We start from the raw sequence: 17,230 nt of genomic DNA, 5'->3' as shown, positions 1-17,230 counted from the left end.
GGGAGAATCACACTGGGAGGGCCCAGAGCGCTCAGAGAGAAGGCTCTCTCAGTCCCTGAGGATCCCAAATGGTCCCAAATGGTCCCTGAGCAAGCGATGGGGGTGAATCACACTGGGAGAGTCCAGAGCGCTCAGAGAGAAGGCTCTCCCGGTCCCTGAGGATCCCAAATGGTCCCTGAGCGAGCGATGGGGGTGAATCACACTGGGAGGGCCCAGAGCGCTCAGAGAGAAGGCTCTCTCAGTCCCTGAGGATCCCAAATGGTCCCAAATGGTCCCTGAGCGAGCGATGGGGGTGAATCACACTGGGAGGGCCCAGAGCGCTCAGAGAGAAGGCTCTCCCAGTCCCTGAGGAACCCAAATGGTCCCAAATGGTCCCTGAGCGAGCGATGGGGGTGAATCACACTGGGAGGATCCAGAGCGCTCAGAGAGAAGGCTCTCCCAGTCCCTGAGGATCCCAAATGGTCCCTGAGCGAGCGATGGGGGTGAATCACACTGGGAGGATCCAGAGCGTTCAGAGAGAAGGTTCTCCCGGTCCCTGAGGATCCCAAATGGTCCCTGAGCGAGCGATGGGGGTGAATCACACTGGGAGGATCCAGAGCGCTCAGAGAGAAGGCTCTCCCAGTCCCTGAGGATCCCAAATGGTCCCAAATGGTCCCTGAGCGAGCGATGGGGGTGAATCACACTGGGAGGATCCAGAGCGCTCAGAGAGAAGGCTCTCTCAGTCCCTGAGGATCCCAAATGGTCCCTGGGCGAGCGATGGGGGTGAATCACACTGGAAGAGGGCAGAGCGCTCAGAGAGAAGGCTCTCCCAGTCCCTGAGGATCCCAAATGGTCCCAAATGGTCCCTGAGCAAGCGATGGGGGTGAATCACACTGGGAGAGTCCAGAGCGCTCAGAGAGAAGGCTCTCCCAGTCCCTGAGGATCCCAAATGGTCCCAAATGGTCCCTGAGCGAGCGATGGGGGTGAATCACACTGGGAGGATCCAGAGCGCTCAGAGAGAAGGCTCTCCCAGTCCCTGAGGATCCCAAATGGTCCCTGAGCGAGCGATGGGGGTGAATCACACTGGGAGAGTCCTGAGCGCTCAGAGAGAAGGCTCTCCCAGTCCCTGAGGATCCCAAATGGTCCCTGAGCGAGCGATGGGGGTGAATCACACTGGGAGGGTCCAGAGCGCTCAGAGAGAAGGCTCTCCCAGTCCCTGAGGATCCCAAATGGTCCCTGAGCGAGCGATGGGGGTGAATCACACTGGGAGGGTCCTGAGCGCTCAGAGAGAAGGCTCTCTCAGTCCCTGAGGATCCCAAATGGTCCCTGAGCGAGCGATGGGGGTGAATCACACTGGGAGGGTCCAGAGCGCTCAGAGAGAAGGCTCTCTCAGTCCCTGAGGATCCCAAATGGTCCCTGAGCGAGCGATGGGGGTGAATCACACTGGGAGGGTCCAGAGCGCTCAGAGAGAAGGCTCTCTCAGTCCCTGAGGATCCCAAATGGTCCCTGAGCGAGCGATGGGGGTGAATCACACTGGGAAGGTCCAGAGCACTCAGAGAGAAGGCTCTCCCAGTCCCTGAGGATCCCAAATGGTCCCTGAGCGAGCGATGGGGGTGAATCACACTGGGAGGGTCCAGAGCGCTCAGAGAGAAGGCTCTCCCAGTCCCTGAGGATCCCAAATGGCCTCAAACTGGAAGGATCCTTTTGGCTCACCAGTCCTGCTCCTTCAGATTCTGAGAACTAAGTTCAGTAGCAGCCCAATCTGTTAGGTAGGTAGGTAGATTGATTGATAGGTAGGTAGGTAGGTAGGTAGGCAGACAGACAGACAGACAGACAGACAGACAGACAGACAGACAGACAGACAGATTAGAGGGAGAGAGAGAGAGAGAGAGAGAGATCTTGGCCCTTTTTAATTCTGGATGTGGCTGTTGAGATCCTGAGTAGATTCCTTGCCTGGCTTAATGTTGGTTCTCAGAACCAGAAAACATCTGAATGGCCCCTTTTAATGCCAAGTGTGCCATTGATTTAGAATAGATGTCATAGTTTTCTGCCTGGCATAAATGTAGCCATGGCAACTGTTCTTAGAACCAGGGGGGCAAACACCTGAAAGAGTATTTTTAATGGCAGGTGATAAATTTATCAGTTATTGATAAAAGGTTTCTAGTTGTCCACCTTAGAATAGTTTTAGCTGTGATTGAAAATGTATGTTGTTTTGACTGGTAAATGTTAATCATGACACACACTATGTGGCCCTCGCCTCAAGAATTGCGGTTTCTTTTGTCACACACATTTGTCATCTTTATTCCTGAAATATCTGTAAATGGTGATTGATGCTCGGTAATATTCTGTTTGACATGTATTTTTTGGAATGCAACTGAATTTTATTTACACTACTGTTAAGTAGCTGTGATGCTTATGGTAGACAAGATATTGCCTATTTTTAATTCCTGTAATTCCTTAATATCCTTTCATATCATCTCTTCACCAAGAGATACCTGTTGTTAGCTCGGCTCCCCAGCTGGGGAGCGGAGCTGCGATGTCCCCAAGCGCGCGGGCACCGCCCGCCCGCCCACGCTGTTGCTGGGGCCGCTTCCCAGCTGGGGAGCCGAGCTAGGGAGTCCCGACCGCGCGCGCGTTGCTGGGGAAAGCGCGCGCGCTTGGGGAATCCCTAGCTCGCTCCCCAGCTGGGAAGCGGAGCTAGGGATTCCCCAAGCGTGCGCGCTTTCCCCAGCAACGCGCGCGCGGTCGGGACTCCCTAGCTCGGCTCCCCAGCTGGGGAGCGGAGCTGCGATGTCCCCAAGCGCGCGGGCACCGCCCGCCCGCCCACGCTGTTGCTGGGGCCGCTTCCCAGCTGGGGAGCCAAGCTGGGATGTCCCCGCGCGTGCCGCCCGCCCGCCCACGCCGTTGCTCGCGCCGCCGCTGGGGTCTTACGGGGGCAAGAGGGGGAAGACCCAGGGAAGCCTCTGCCCGGCGGGGAAACTCCACCATCTACGCATGCGTGGAAGGGCACGCATGCGCAGATGGTGGAGTTTACTTCCGGGTTGAAAACTCGCGAAATAGCCCTTTCGCGATCCTTGAGGACGCGAAACTCGAGGGTTCACTGTACTGTACTTTTATATGTATCCTCTTTAGGACTGTATTTTATTTTTAGGGCTGTATTGTGATTTGAATGGTTGTACAAACTGTTGCAACTGTGTTATGCTTGGAAGATGCGATGTTTATTGTGTTTAGACAATAAAGTGTTTGAAACTGTGACTGTATTTGTGATCCTGCAATGAAGATCTTGGACCTGTTGGACACCCGGTGCTTCTGCTTGTGTTAAAGTCACCAGGGATCATCTTTGGTAAGCATCTGGGGTTTTGGGGGTATTGGGAAATGTCCTGTTTTACCAAAATAATCCACCAATGAAATTCTCAAAACTCAAATGTATGATTACAGTCATAGACTGAAACAAATAAAAATACTTAGTAAATACACAACCAAAAGTTGTAGGATAAAATGATAAATGACAGATAAAATCAATTACACGTGGTCAGTACTACTAAAATTAAATGCATAAGCTGTGAAATTATTTCCCACCTCTCGCCAATCATCTATTAACCTTCTGTCTTTATTTTATCCAATCTCATCTACCCAGTAACCTTTCCTGCCATACTTGAGAAAAATAAAATTGCCATGGACACACCTGGCCACAGGAGGGCAGCAGCCCCTGTTGCATTTATCATCCTCTGTTGCCATATATACATAGAGATGAAACTTTAGCTCCTGGAACTTAGGTTTCTATTCTGCTGTGAGCTTTCCTCCAAGGAAAGAAAGGAAAGGATGAAAAGAAAGCCACTCTGGGGCTTCTTTGCCAAATGTTACAGCGCACACACACACACAAAGGCAACTGCTTTTTCAAAACTCAGTTTTATGCTGTTTGTTTATATACTGTACACTGCTCAAAAAAAATAAAGGGAACCCTTAAATCACACCATATAACTCCAAGTCAGTCAAACTTCTGTGAAATCAAACTGTCCACTTAGGAAGCAACACTGATTGACAATCGATTCCACCTGCTGTTGTGCACATTCAACTTTGCACAGAACCTCCTACTTAGTCCTCATTCGTGTCGCACGAATCCCAGTGACCGATTAAGTCCCACAGCGTTGGCCTTCTTCGGGTCCTGTCGACTAAACAATGCCGTCTGGCGGGACCCAGGGGAAGAGCCTTCTCTGTGGTGGCCCCGGCCCTCTGGAATCAACTCCCCCTGGAGATCAGGACTGCCCCCACCCTCGCCTTTTGAAAGCTTCTGAAGACCCACCTTTGGGGAAACTGACATACCCCTAGCTATTATACTTTACATATGGTCTGTTAGGTTGTGTGATTGTCTTCCTTTTATAAGGGTTTTAAATTGTTTTTAACATTAGATTTGTACATGATGTATTGTTGTGGTGAGCCGCTCCGAGTCCTCGGAGAGGGGTGGCATACAAATCTAATAAATTAAATTAAATTAGGCAGGGAACCCTACATTACTTCAGACAGATGGTTATTCCAACATCTTCTTAAAAACTTCCAGTGTTGGGACATTCACGACCTCTGGAAGCAAGCTGTTCCAATGGTTAATTGTTCTCACTATCAGGAAATTTCTCATTATTTCTAAGTTGCTTCTCTCTGTTTAGTTTCCATCCATTGCTTCATGTTCTACCCTCACGTGCTTTAGAGAATAGCTTGACTCCTTCTTCTTTGTGGCAACCCCTGAGAGATTGGAAGGCTGCTATCATGTCTCCCCTGGTCCTTCTTTTTGGCTGGCTCCTATATCAATGGTCGTCCACTAGGACAGTGTTTTTCAACCAGTGTGCCGTGGCACACTAGTGTGCCGCGAGACATGGTCAGGTGTGCCGCGAAGCTCAGAGAGAGAAAGAAAGAAAGAGAGAGAGAGAGAGAGAAAGAGAGAGAGAAAGAAAGACAGAGAAAGAAAGCAAGAGAGAGAAAGCAAGAGAGCAAGAAAGAAAGCAACAGAGAGAGAGAAAGAGGGAGGGAAGGTGGGAGAGAGAAAGACATAGAGGGAGGTAGGGAGGGAGAGAGAAATAGAGCAAAAAAGAGGAAAGAAGGAAGAGAGAAAGAAAGAGGGATGGAGAGAGAATGAGAGAGAAAAAGAGGAAGGGAGAGAAAGAGGAAGGGAGAAATAGAGCGAAAAGAAGAGATAATTTTTTTGTTCAAACTTTTTTTAGCCCCCCCTCAATGTGCCCCATGGTTTTGTACATGTAAAAAATGTGCCGCAGCTCAAAAAAGGTTGAAAATCACTGCACTAGGACTCCAAGATCCCACTCACAATTACTACTATAGAGCAATGTGCAACCTATACTGTACCTGTGTGTTGTTTTTCTTGCCTAAATGTAGAACCTGACTTTTTTCACCATTGAATTTTATTTTGTTAGATAGCGCCCATTGTTCATATACACCACTTACATTTAGGAACAGCACAAGGGTTGCCAATTCTTGGCCAAAATAGCATTTTTGGGTTCATCTGCATGATCCAGACAACCAAGGTTCAAGGAACTTAAGGGTTTGGGTCTCCATCTTCAACCTGAATTACAGGTAGTCCCCGATTTATAAGAGTTTGTTTAGGGGCAGTTCAAAATTACAGCATCACTGAAAAAAACCAATGACTTATGGCTGTTTTTCACACGACCTTGTAACTTACACACTGTTGTAAGTCGAGGACTACCTGTATAACTGCTAGGAACAGGAAATGCAGGTTAGAAAAAATTGCAATGACACACAAGTGGGGAAGAAAACAAGATACAACACAAATCTTCTTCATCACTCATTTATTGTAATTTTCACACACACCCCAGTTGCATTCAATCATATAGTAACTAGTCTTCCACATGTAAAACATTCGATCATACAGTAACTCCAGTGTTCTACATACAAAATACTCATTTAAAAAACACATGTTTCTTAAAGCTACTCCTGTTAAAAAGAAGATTCGTTGAATTTCCCCAGGCTCAGGGTCGACTCAGACTTCCATGCTTCCAAGGTGGGTAAAATAAATACCCAGATTGTTGGGGGGTAAGAAGCTGGCTCTGTAAACCAGAATAGAATAGAAATATTCCCCCCCTTTTTTCCTCCTCCTTAAAAAAAAAAAATCAATACACTTTTTTCCAAAAAAAGAAGAATAGAATTATTTATTGGCCAAGTGTGATTGGACACACAAGGAATTTATCTTTGGTGCAGATGCTCTCCCTGTGCAAACCAACCACTGTGCAAAGCATGTATATAAGTATTGTTGTTAAGGGCAGATTCCATAAACCACATTTAAACTATGAAGAAATGCAAACAAGACAGCCATTGATTCTTTTTCATTTTTGGATGGACCTCTGGAAAACATTTAACTTACTGGTGGGAAGAGTGGAAAATGGAATAAATGGTTTCAAATTTGGGTTCAACTTTTTTCCCAGGGCTCCAAGACCCCTTGTATCAAAAATTATAACATTTAAGCATCACTCCGCGAAAGCCAAGCAAATCCATTCTGGGGAATTTTTTTTGTCTTAAAAAAACTGGAATAGTGACAAATTCAATATCTGTGCAACAAAGTAAAACCAAGGGCTGCGAACCAAGATTGCAACAGGGAGAAGATGCAACAATTTTGAATTTTGTTGAATTTGAGAGATACAGTGGCACCTGGGTTCTCTCCTGCAGGAGGGGGCGAGGCCTTGAGGAGAAAGCCTTAAAACACACTCCAAGCGCAGAAGCCTCCAATCTTTCTCACCTGTGTGGCCCACCTGGTCGTGATGAGCCGCCGTCTCCATGGCAACCCCTCCAGGTGCCGAGCCCTGCTGGGGGTCCCGCGCGTGCGCACCAGCGCGAGCGCCGCCACGCGCGCTTTCCTGCCCAAACCCCCTCAGACCCTTCCCGGAGAGAAAGTCTTTCTTCCCGCCCCTCTCGCCCGTTTATTGGCTGCTCTTGGAAATCCGTCCCTCGGATTGGTCGGAATGCCTCTCCTCGCCTCGAAGGGCGGGGGGGCATTTAAAAAGCCGGCGGGTTTCCACAGCTGTGTGGAAAATAAGCGAACTGGTGCTCGAATTTGCAGACTCGGCAGCTGCGGAGCCTTCCCCGGGGTGTTTCTCCCCGCCCCTCTCGCCCGTTTATTGGCTGCTCTTGGAAATCCGTCCCTCACATTGGTCGGGATGCCTCTCCCTCGCCCCGAGGGGCGGGGGGCATTTAAAAAGCAGAGCGGGTTTCCTCAGCTGTGCAGAAAATTAGCCAGCAGGTCCTCGAAGTTGCAGACTCCGAGGCTGCTGCGTCTCTCGTTCCTCGAAAGGGACGATGCTGCGGGGCGCCGGGGAGCCCCAAAAACAGTCTTCCCGGCGCCTCCGCGGCCCAAGTCCTCGAGCTCGAGGCCAGGCAGGGCCTTTTGAGCTTTTGAGGTAACTCTACTTCAGGCTTTTTATATCTTGCGGGTACGGAGGGGAGGGGAGGGGGGCGTGAGTTCTTTAGCCGGTGTAAAATGCCCGGGACAGCTGAAGTAATATCTTGAAGGTGGGTTATTTAAAGGACTCCGGTTCCACAGCTCACTCCAGTTACCTCAGTCTTACCAATGGGTTTGCCTCAGGGGATAACCGAACCACTAAAGTAATTCTAGTCAAGACTTTAGTCCTCAAAAAATTTGGAAGAACCTGAGGTAATGTAAGCCGCATCTATTTAAAAAGCACCAAATCCACCACAGGTGTGAAAAAAATAGCCTTAAAAGTAAAATTGCTTTAAGAGCTGACTTTGTTCTCTGGAATAAAGTCCAGTTCTTCAGGTCTCATGTAATTTTAGCCAAAACTGAAAGTTTTAGAGTAAAATTTTTTTGGAACCTGAAGTAATCTCAGCCATTTCCCTTTAAAAAGGACCAAACCACCACAGGTGTGAATAAGTTAAATTAAGTTTCAAGCAAGGTCTGGGGTAATTATAGCCCTGTCCTTGCAGCTTAAAAGTAATGCAAGTAGGTAGAGGAGAAAATTTAATACTACTTCAGGTCCAGGAGCTTGCTTGCTTGCTTGCTTGCTTGCTTGCTTGCTTGCTTGCTTGCTTGCTTGCTTGCTTGCTTGCTTGCTTGCTTGCTTGCTTGCTTGCTTGCTTGCTTGCTTGCTTGCTTGCTTGCTTGCTTGCTTGCTTGCTTGCTTGCTTGCTTGCTTGCTTGCTTGCTTGCTTGCTTGCTTGCTTGCTTGCTTGTTTGTTTGTTTATTTATTCATGACTTAGCTAGTTAAAAGCAGGAAAATTACTACAGATGAACAAGCATTAAAATTACAATAGCTGCCCTTCATTTCTTGAAGAAAGTGATTTGTTGGCACCTGAGGAAATTTTTTAAAAGCTCAAGTCCTTAAAAGAAGCAAAACATATAAGAAAACTAGTTGTCTGAAGGAACTACAGGCAATTAGTTCAGGTCCAGGAGTTTGACCTTATTTTCTTGAAATAAAGCCAGCTCTTTAGGTAATTCTGAGATTCTGTCAGCCAAGGCTCATATTTTTAGTAAAATAGATGGAATTCTAGGTAATCTCAGCCATGTCCTGTTAAAAAGACCAAACCAACACAGGCAGATCAAAATCAGAAAAGGAGAAATATAGATTGATGGCAGAAGAGACCTCATGGTCCATCTACTCTGCCCTTATACTATTTCCTGTATTCTAAAATTAAAATTAACAGTTTTAAAGGTAAAGATAAAATTACCGCAGGAGGTGACCTTGCTCTCAGAAATAAAGGGACCTGGGGTAATTTTAGTCAAGGCTCAAATCCTTAAAGAAGCAAAATATGCAGAAAGGATCTACTTCAAATAACTGAAGTCAAAAGTTAACTAATATTACTTCAAGTCCAGGAGTTGATCTTATTTTCTAGGAATTAAGTCAATTCTTGAGGTTTAGCCAACTTATTAGAATAGAATTTTGGTGGAACTTGAGCTAATCTCAACCATCTCCTTGTACAAAGACCAAACCACCACAGGTGAATGAGAATTAAAATTTGCTTCCCAGTAAAGCCTCAGGTAATTACAGCCATGCCCTTGCAGACTAAAAGCACATAAAGTTACAGGATTAGTATTTCTAGCTTCTGAACATCTTTTGGTTATTTAGTGATATTGATTTTTTTCACCCAAAGGCATGAATCCAATAGACGAAGAAGAAGACATCAACAGTAAGACAGATGGTTTCATTTACTATTCAAAGTACTGAAAGCAAGGAACTGTATAGAACTGTATTGAAGGCAGGTACTGTATTGAAAGCGAGGAACTGTATAGAACTGTATTGAAGGCAGGTACTGTTTGCAACATGTTACTGCAAAAAAATTTGGACCTTGCTAAAGTTTACTTACTTTGGCAAAGCTGTTTATTAAAAAACCCCAACATTAAAATGTATCAATGGCAGCGAGCCGGAAGGCTAAATTGCACTTGCCACTACGGCTCGTAAGTTCTTGTGGGACCGGCGCGATTTTGCTGTTGAACCAGTGGAGGTAGAAAAATTGCGCCTGTGTTTCAGCATGGTTTTACCTGTGGCTCCGTGCGTGATTTTTTAGCTGGTTCTACCTGTGGCTCCTACCTCCACAGGTGCAGCAGCAAAATCGCACGGGTCCTGCAAGAACTTTTTGAGCTGCGAGCGCAATTTAGCGTTCTGTCTCGTAGCCCACCACTGATCAATGGTAAAAAGAGCAGTCATAAGTTTATGACTTAGGTGAAAAGTATCAAAAAAAAATCTGAATCAACGTAATTTTGGTTATTGGCTGTGGTTCTTAGAACCAGATCACATTCCACATTCCACATATACCCTGGTGATGGGGGTGATGCCCCTACTTATAGAGGTCTTTCAGTCCGTGAGCTTTCGGACACTCACCCTGAATGAGATCAAGCTGCCGCCTGTCTCATTGAGTTTCTGAGTGGACACTGTGGGAGACTCACACTGGACGTCCTCTCTGGGGTTGCCCTTTCAGTCCCTGAGTGAGCAGTGAGGGCGAATCACACTGGAAGAGACAACAGCGCTCAGCTAAAAGCCTCCTCCAATGCCTGAGGACCCCCTCAGTGAGACTCAGACCGGAAGGGAATCCTTTGGGATCACCTCCCTCCCAGCTTAGAAATAATGCCAGTACCGGCCAGACTTCTTAAAGGCGAAAGTGATGCAACTGGATGCGAGGTGTATTGGCAGAGGATAATATTTATGGCTCACCATTGAAAAGAGGCGTCCTTGGTGGTGTCTGAGCTCAGTGGCTTCCTTGTAGAGGTTTTGTTAGGAAACTAGGGAACATCATCAGTGCTGGAAGGGAGTGCAGTGTGCGCTCAATTTATGGTTTTAGTGGCTTCTTTCAGTGTTGGTGTAAATGGTCTTGGACAGGGGTAGGCAAGGTTGGCTCTTCTATGACATGTGGACTTCAACTCCCAGTATTCCTGAGCTAGCATGATTGTCACAGGAAGTCGGAGTTGAAGTCCACAAATCATAGAAGATTTGTGGTCTTGGTGATTCTGTGTTGTTAGCTTCTTTGGCAGTTCCTTGCTGGGAAATTCTGTAGTTCTTGATTGTTGGTCTGGTGTTAATGATAGTGATAAAACCTCAACAGCCTTTTTGTAATGCTAGGTCTGGCTGTTGATGTATAGAAGCTGTTATAGTTTTTTAGCCTTGCAGACTAACGGATGGAACCAGTGCTGACAAATTTTCCTTGGAAGAGGCAACGCTTGCTGGGCGCAGAAGAACAAGAAAGAAGCGTGAAAGAAGAAACCAGAAAGCAAGAAAATGTCTCAAGCCCAAGACTGTTGACCTTCAGCTGTTACTCATCTTCTATACTGTGAGGTAAGTTTGGCTGAGCGTTACAGTCCCCCAAGATTTTAGGATATGGGTGGGGTTCATCTTCCTCTACTTTATACTAAGAAAGGGTAACCCTGCATATGAGATAAAAGAATGCACCACTGTGTATTGTGAATCTTAGGAGTAAAACTCCAGTGGCAACTGAAGTAACATTGATTTTTTGTATTTATTTCACAGGCTTGTACCACACCAACTTAGAAGACAGACAATTCAATTGTCAGCCAGCAGTGTTGAGAGTAGAAATAGAAGAACAAATGGAAAGAATGAATGAATGACATCTTCATGTCACCAAGCAAATCAAAAGTGACCTATAGATAATAGATTTCATACCATTCTGGCCTGGCATAAATTTAGCCCTGGCAATGGTTGTTAGAACCAGTATGAAAATCTGAGTGGCCATTTTTAATGCTAGATGTGGCCAATAATTGATAATAGATTTCATATCTTTTTTGCCTGGGATTATTTAGCCCTGGCAATGGTTCTTAGAACCAGAAGGGAAACCTCTATGGCCTTTTTAAATATGAGGTGTGGCCAGTAATTGACAATCAATTTTATACCTATTTTGCCTGGCCTAATTTAGCCCTGGCAATGGTTCTTAGAACCAGAATGAAAAACTCAGTGGCCATTTTTAATGTGAGGTGTGGCCATTGATCAATTCTAGATTTTATACATTTCTGCCTGGCATAATTTAGCCCTGGCAACGGTTCTTAGAACCAGAATGAAAAACTCAGTGGCCATTTTTAATGTGAGGTGTGGCCATTGATCAATTCTAGATTTTATACATTTCTGCCTGGCATAATTTAGCCCTGGCAACGGTTCTTAGAACCAGAATGAAAAACTCAGTGGCCATTTTTAATGTGAGGTGTGGCCATTGATCAATTTTAGATTTTATACCTTTTTTGCCTGGCATAATTTAGCCCTGGCAACAATTCTTAGAACCAGAATGAAAACCTCAGTGGCCATTTTTAATGTGAGGTGTGGCCATTGATCAATTTTAGATTTTATAGATTTCTGCCTGGCATAATTTAGCCCTGGCAATGGTTCTTAGAACCAGAAAGAAAACTTCAACAGCCTTTTTATAATGTTAGGTCTGGCTGTTGGTTTATGAAAGATCTTTTAGTTTTCTAGCTTTGCAGACTAAGGGATGGTACAAGTGCTCACAAATTTTCCTTGGAAGAGACAACGCTTGCTGGGCACAGCAGCAGAATTAAAAAAAGTGAAAGAAGAAAGCAAGAAAATGTCTCCAGCCCAAGACTGTTGGCCTTCTGCTGTTACGTCATCATCTATGCTATGAGGTAAGTTCGGCCGAGTCTTACAGTCCCCCAAAATTTTAGGATATGGGTGGGGTTCATCTTCCTCTACTTTATACTAAGTAAGGGTAACCCTGCATATGAGATAAAAGAATGCACCACTGTGTATTGTGAATCTTAGGAGTAAAACTCCAGTGGCAACTGAAGTAACGTTGATTTTTTGTATTTATTTCACAGGCTTGTACCACACCAACTTAGAAGACAGACAATTCAATTGTCAGCCAGCAGTGTTGAGAGTAGAAATAGAAGAAAAAATGGAAAGAAAGAATGAATGAATGAATGAATGACATCTTCATGTCACCAAGCAAATCAAAAGTGACCTATAGATAATAGATTTCATACCATTCTGGCCTGGTATAAATTTAGCCCTGGCAATGGTTGTTAGAACCAGTATGAAAATCTAAGTGCTCATTTTTAATGCTAGATGTGGCCAATAATTGATAATAGATTTCACACCTTTTTTGCCTGGCATAATTTAGCCCTGGCAACGGTTCTTAGAACCAGAATGAAAAACTCAGTGGCCATTTTTAATGTGAGGTGTGGCCATTGATCAATTTTAGATTTTATAGATTTCTGCCTGGCATAATTTAGCCCTGGCAACAATTCTTAGAACCAGAATGAAAAACTCAGTGGCCATTTTTAATGTGAGGTGTGGCCATTGATCAATTTTAGATTTTATAGATTTCTGCCTGGCATAATTTAGCCCTGGCAACAGTTCTTAGAACCAGAATGAAAACCTCAGTGGCCATTTTTAATGTGAGGTGTGGCCATTGATCAATTTTAGATTTTATAGATTTCTGCCTGGCATAATTTAGCCCTGGCAATGGTTGTTAGAACCAGTATGAAAATCTAAGTGGCCATTTTTAATGCTAGATGTGGCCAATAATTGATAATAGATTTCATACCTTTTTTGCCTGCCATAATTTAGCCCTGGCAACAGTTCTTTAATGTGAGGTGTGGCCATCGATCAATTTTAGATTTTATAGATTTCTGCCTGGCATAATTTAGCCCTGGCAATGGTTCTTAGAACCAGAATGAAAAACTCAACAGCCTTTTCCTAATGTTAGATCTGGCTGTTGGTTTATGAAAGATCTTATAGTTTTCTAGCTTTGCAGACTAAGGGATGGTACAAGTGCTCACAAATTTTCCTTGGAAGAGACAACGCTTGCTGGGCACAGCAGCAGAAGAAAAAAAAGTGAAAGAAGAAAGCAAGAAAATGTCTCCAGCCCAAGACTGTTGGCCTTCTGCTGTTACGTAAGTTTGGCTGAGTCTTACAGTCCCCCAAAATTTTAGGATATGGGTGGGGTTCATCTTCCACTACTTTATGCTAAGTATTTTTAGTAAAATAGATATAATTCTAGGTAAACTCAACCATGCCCTGTTAAAAAGACCAAACCACCACAGGCAGATCAAAATCAGAAACAGTTTTAAAGATAAAATTACCGCAGGAGGTGACCTTGCTCTCAGAAATAAAGGGACCTGGGGTAATTTTAGTCAAGGTCAAATCCTTAAAGAAGCAAAATATGCAGAAAGGATCTGCTTCAAATAACTGAAGTCAAAAGTTAAATAATATTGCTTCAGGTCCAGGAGTGGATCTTATTTTCTAGGAATTAAGTCAATTCTTGAAGTTTAGCCAAGTTATTAGAATAGAATTTTGGTGGAACTTGAGGTAATCTCAACCATCTCCTTGTACAAAGACCAAACCACCACAGGTGAATGAGAATTAAAATTTGCTTCCCAGTAAAGCCGGAGGTAATTATAGCCAGGCCCTTGCAGACTAAAAGCACATAAAATTACAGGATTAGTATTTCTAGCTTCTGAACATATTTTGGTTATTTAGTGATATTGATTTTTTTCACCCAAAGGCATGAATCCAATAGATGAAGAAGAAGACATCAACAGTAAGACAGATGGTTTCATTTACTGTGTATTGAAAGCGAGGAAGCCTGGCAGGTACTGTTTGCGACATGTCGCTGACAAATTTTTTGGACCTTGCTAAAGTTTAGTTGCTTTGGCAAAGTTGGTTATTAAAAAAACCCAACATTATAAAGTATCAATGGCAGGGAGCCAGAAGGCTAAATTTCACTCACCACTGCAGCTTGTAAGTTCTTGTGGGACCAGTGTGGTTTTGCTGCTGCACCTCTGGAGGTAGAAAAATTGCGCCTGTGTTTCAGCATGGTTTTACCTGTGGCTCTGTGCGTGATTTTTTAGCTGGTTCTACCTGTGGCTCCTACCTCCACAGGTGCAGCAGCAGAATCGCACTGGTCCCGCAAGAACTTACCAGCTGTGGCGGTGAGTGCAATTTCAATACACCTTGGTGATGGGGGTGATGCCCCTACTTGTAGAGGTCTTTCAGTCCCTGAGCTTTCACTCTCGGACACTCACCCTGAATGAAGTCAAGTTGCTGCTTGTCTCATCGAGTTCCTGAGTGGACACTGTTGGAGACTCACACTGGAAGTCCTCTCTGGGGTTGCCCTTTCAGTCCCTGAGTGAGCAGTGAGGGCGAATCACACTGGAAGAGACAACAGCGCTCAGCTAAAAGCCTCCTCCAATGCCTGAGGACCCCCTCAGTGAGACTCAGACCGGAAGGGAATCCTTTGGGATCACCTCCCTCCCATCTTAGAAATAATGCCAGTACCGGCCAGACTTCTTAAAACCAAAATTGATGCAATTGGATACGAGGTATATTGACAGATGATAATATTGGTGGCTCACCATTGCAATGAAGTGTCCTTGGTGGTGTCTCAGCTCAGTGGCTTCTTTGTAGAGGTTTCGTTAGGAAACTAGGGAACATCATCAGTGCTGGAAGGGAGTGCTGTTTGCGCTCAATTTATGGTTTTAGTGGCTTCTTTCAGTGTTGGTCTAAATGGTCTTGGACAGGGGTAGGCATGGTTGGCTCTTCTATGACATGTGGACTTCAACTCCCAGAATTCCTGAGCTAGCATGATTGTCTCAGGAAGTCTGGGAGTTGAGGTCCACAAATCATAGAAGATTTGTGGTCTTGGTGATTCTGTGTTGTTAGCTTCTTTGGCAGTTCCTTGATGGGGAATTCTGTAGTTCTTGATTGTTGGTCTGGTGTTAGTGATAGTGATACAACCTCAGTGGCCCTTTATAATGCCTACTCCTGTCCAAGACCATTTTATTTATTATTTTATTTTATTATTTTATTATATTATTTTATTATATTATTTTATTTTATTATTTTATTTTATTATTTTAGATTTTATAAATTTGTGCCAGGTATAATATAGCCCTGGCAATGGTTCTTAAAACCAGAAAGCAAACTTCAACAGCCTATTTCTAATGCTAGATTTGGCTGTTGAGTTATAAAAGATCTTATAGTTTTTTTAGCCTTGCAGACTAACGGATGGAACCAGTGCTGACAAATTTTCATTGGAAGAGACAACGCTTGCTGGGCCCATCGGAAGAAGAAAGAAGAAAGCAAGAAAATGTCTCCAGCCCAAGACTATTGACCTTCAGCTGTTATGTCATCTATGCTGTGAGGTAAGTTTGGCTGAGACTTACAGCCCCCCAAGATTTTAGGATATGGGTGGGGTTCATCTTCCTCTACTTTATACTAAGAAAGGGTAACCCTGCATATGAGATAAAAGAATGCACCACTGTGTATTGTGAATCTTAGGAGTAAAACTCCAGTGGCAACTGAAGTAACGTTGATTTTTTGTATTTATTTCACAGGCTTGTACCACACCAACTTAGAAGACAGACAATTCAATTGTCAGCCTGCAGTGTTGATGGTAAAAATAGAACAAATGGAAAGAAAGAATGGATGACATCTTCATTTCACCAAAGAAACCAAAATTGCCCCATAGATAATAGATTTCGTACCATTCTTGCCTGGCATAAATGTAGCCCTGGTGATGGTTCTTAGAACCAGAAAGAAAATCTCAATGGTCCTTTTTAATACTAGGTGTGGCCAGTAATCGATAATAGATTTTATACCTTATTTTGCCTGGCATAATTTAGCCCTGGCAATAGTTCTTAGAACCAGAAAGAAAACCTCTATGGCCATTTTTAATGTGGGGTGTGGTCATTGATCAATTTTAGATTTTATAGATTTCTGCCTGGCATAATTTAGCCCTAGCAATGGTTCTTAGAACCAGAAAGAAAACTTCAACAGCCTTTTTCTAATGGTAGGTCTGGCTGTTGGTTTATGAAAGATCTTATAGTTTTCTAGCTTTCCAGACTAAGGGATGGTACAAGTGCTCACAAATTTTCCTTGGAAGAGACAACGCTTGCTGGGCACAGCAGCAGAAGAAAAAAAAGTGAAAGAAGAAAGCAAGAAAATGTCTCCAGCCCAAGACTGTTGGCCTTCTGCTGTTACGTAAGTTTGGCTGAGTCTTACAGTCCCCCAAGATTTTAGGATATGGGTGGGGTTCATCTTCCACTACTTTATGCTAAGTAAGGGTAACCCTGCACATGAGATAAAAGAATGCATCACTCTTAATTGTGAATTTTCAGGAGTAAAACTCCAGTGATATCGGAAGTAACGTTGATTTTTTTTTAGTCACAAAGGCATACACCACACCAACTTCGAAGACAGACGATTCAGTTGTCAGCCGGCGGTGTTGATGGTAGAAATAGAAGAAAAAATGGAAAGAAAGAATGAATGACATCTTCACTTCAATCAAATCAAAAGTGACCTATAGATAATAGACTTCATATCATTCTGGCCTGGCATAAATTTAGCCCTGGCAATAGTTCTTAAAACCCGAAAACAAACCTCAACAGCCTTTTTCTAATGCTAGATCTGGCTGTTGATTTATAAAAGATCTTTTATTTTTCTAGCTTTGGAGACTAAGGGATGGAAGAAGTGCTGACAAATTTTCCTTGGAAGAGACAACACTCGTTGGGCACATCGGAAGAAGAAAGGAGCGTGAAAGTAGAAACCAGAAAGCAAGAAAATGTCTCCAGCCCAAGACTGTTGGCCTTCTGCTTTCACGTCATCATCTATGGTGTTAGGTAAGTTTGGGTGAGACTTACAGTCCCCCAAGATTTCAGGATATGGGTGGGGTTCATCTTCCACTACTTTATGCTAAGTAAGGGTAACCCTGTATATGAGATAAAAGAATGCACCACTGTGTATTGTGAATCTTAGGAGTAAAACT

The sequence above is a fragment of the Erythrolamprus reginae genome, chromosome 11 (assembly GCF_031021105.1).
Source record: "Erythrolamprus reginae isolate rEryReg1 chromosome 11, rEryReg1.hap1, whole genome shotgun sequence".
NCBI lineage: Eukaryota > Metazoa > Chordata > Lepidosauria > Squamata > Dipsadidae > Erythrolamprus > Erythrolamprus reginae.
The sequence above is the reverse complement of the archived record's forward strand: the minus strand, read 5'-3'. Positions refer to the sequence as shown.